Raw genomic sequence first — 3,095 nt, 5'->3', positions numbered from 1 at the left:
TTTGTTAACATTTCTGTCTTATAGAGAAAAAGTAATAATTGTTAGCTTAGTCTAATTTAATATGCCTACTTTGTTTTACAAATAAGCCCTACTTTATGCCTTAACCAGTGGATTATCCTGACTATAAAATGCTTGTGTGCAAGTTTGAATTGGTAAGTTTACCAATATAAATGCATGTCATGCACTGTCTCTTTTGTTTTCCAAAGATAGTCTTCTTTCATGTGAATCATTATCCTTGTTTGAATTTAAATTAGATAGAATGTTGAACTAAATAAATATTAAACATTTATTAGGTTTAAATGTTTTTCCTACCTTAGGGTAAAATATGTTAAGTAACTGGAAAACATTCCAAAGTCACAGTTGACTTTCTTTCAAGAAGTTAACTGGTTTTTCAGTTACCAACTAAGAGTTTTGTGATGCATGTGTTCCATAAGAAGCAAATATTCTGTCATAGTTATTCAGGAATGTGGCTGGGCTGAAGCAATACGCTTGTCACTTTTGTCAAAAGATCTTTTATAAGATAAAGGAATGGTTGCATAAATAAGTATGACTTTGAACTGTTCTGAAGATTCCCTCCCCCTTAAATGCTATTCTCTATCAATCAAAAAGGTTGAGAATATACTAAAAGGAGTATATTGAGAATAGACTCAAAAGAGTATATTGCTTTGCAATCTTCAAACAATGTTAAATGATAGGAAAGGAAGTCTAGATTATGAATCAATAACATTGCCTGTCCTGGATTACAAAACTATGTGCTTACAATAAATAAATATATAAATACAAATAAAATGCATACAAAAGACAGCCTTTGTATGCAGAAATAAATAGCTCCTAGATGCTTTATTCAAATTTAGTGTGGGGGCAAAATCCAGAACCATACTTTTTTGATATCTTGGAGTTAAGAAGTTCATTGGGCTAAAATAATATTTATTTAATTAATTAAGGCCACTAATTCAGTGCTCTGGCAACTTACATGTAAAAAACCCCCCACAAAACAATACATATAAAAGGATCATTATCATCTAGAAAGCCATTTTAAAAAAACTCAAATATTTAAAAGCTATATAGGGATTCCACAACCCTCCTAGCTCAGGGCTGGGAATAAAACCACCTGATGTTTAATGATTTTTCAGAATGTGGTGGTGAGCTGTATGAATCTCAGTGGTAATGCTATCAGAGAATAGGCACCATAACAGATAAGACATGCTTCCAGGATCCCAGAAGATAATACTTTAATTAACTGGACCCAGTCTGCTTGATATGTGAGGTGGGCAGAAAACAATAGAAGGCAAGGGAGCTAAGCTTTATCCCACGAAGGGTTTTATAGGCGATAACCAACACCTTTATTGTATCTGAAGCCAACTGGTAACCAGTGTAACTCACATGAGCATAATGTAACACCCCTAACGCTGCCAGTCCCATGGCATTCTAAGATTAACTATGGCTTCTGAGCAATCCTCAAGGGCAGTCTAACTAGAGTGCATTACTATAATCCACTCATGAGAAGACCAAGACAGGAGTGACTATCTAAAAGACTTGAAGACAACATTTTCATTCCACACGACTACTAAAAAAATGAGAAGTAGTATGAATTTTCTTTCAACTAGTTTGGATTTTTCTACATTAATGCACACCTTATCCTTGCTCAAGGCAGGGGTGGGATGCTACTGGTTCAGCCAGGTTCTATAGAACCTGTAGCTGCGAAGAGCAGTTGACACTGAACTGGTTTGGTGTTTGGCCCACCCACCTGCCCGGGCTCTAGGCTGTCCTTTATTCCTTGCTTTTCCCCCCTCAGCTGCTTTGCACGGCACAGCTAAGGTTGAAAAAGCAGGAAATGAGGATTTTCAAACGCTGCATACCTGAGTGTGCTTGTCAGTTGTCCAGGTGGCACAGCTGATGATTTCTTGCAAACACTACACACATGATTGTCCGCAGTTCAGAGAACCGGCAAATCGCTCCACTAGCTGGCTCTGCCCTACCCTGCCCACTTACTCCTTACCTGGCATGCGAACCATCCAACTTACCTGGTTTGGTAAGTTGCTATTTTTCCTTTTTTTCCCCCCTGCCCATCAGCTGTTCTGCTCTGCCGGGAGATTTAAATTATCTAGAAAGCAAGAAATCCTTGGATTTCTTCCTTTCTAGCTAATCTAAAAGCAGAACCAAACTTTCCTTAGGACTGAAGCTTTTCAGTGCAGACTCAGGTAGCCAATTGCAGGTAGATAGATCTCTAAGTGAATCTGTGATTCTGTGAGCAATTCAATCTGCCCGCCTGCTTTGCCTGCTTTTGGTTAAAAGTTGTTCTTTTTTTAAATAAAAATTTTAATATTTACATATATGGTGTGTTGTGAGTTAATTTTGTGAGTTTGCTTGCGAACAAATTTTATGTGACAGACTTAGGTAGCCGATTGCAGATAGATAGATCTCTAAGTGAATCTGTGATTCTGTGAGCAACTCAATCTGCCTTCCTGCTTTGCCTGCTTTGGGGTAAAACTTGCTTTTTTATAAAAAAAAAATCAATATTACATAAATATTTATATACAAGCCATGCCCACCCAGTCACATGACCACTAAGCCACACCCACAAATTAGGCCACACCCACAGAACCGGTTAAGAAATTTGAATCCCACCCCTGCTCACAGGTAAAATGCTGCAAATGTTATCTCAAGAACAGATCTGCCCCTGTTATGTGTTATTCCTTTGTCTCTCACAAACAGCTAAAGTTCTAGACCTAATTTGAGTTTTAATATATTGGTTATGAAGAGGTCAGAAGAGCAAATATTAGTGCAAGCTCTGTGTACTAGATTTACTCGTTATCACTCAAAAACCATACAAATGTTCCAAATAGTTCAAGAATAAAGATCTTGAAATGAAGAAACTTTCAATTTTTGAGTAATTTAAAAGATGAGAGAGCCATCTTCTAAATGAGACAATGTAGTGGAATTGGAAAAAAATCAGCTTTTTTTAAAACTTTGTTTTCATTTCTTTAAAAACAACTTCTTTTAAACCAATATTAGTAATCATCAAAGGAAGTTTGTATGTTTTTCTAATTGCTTTTCTCAAAATAAAAGCAAAGAATATAAAACAAACTATAATG

The sequence above is a fragment of the Pseudonaja textilis genome, chromosome 7 (assembly GCF_049901715.1).
Source record: "Pseudonaja textilis isolate UNSWEBS1 chromosome 7, rPseTex1.2, whole genome shotgun sequence".
Lineage (NCBI taxonomy): Eukaryota > Metazoa > Chordata > Lepidosauria > Squamata > Elapidae > Pseudonaja > Pseudonaja textilis.
The sequence above is the reverse complement of the archived record's forward strand: the minus strand, read 5'-3'. Positions refer to the sequence as shown.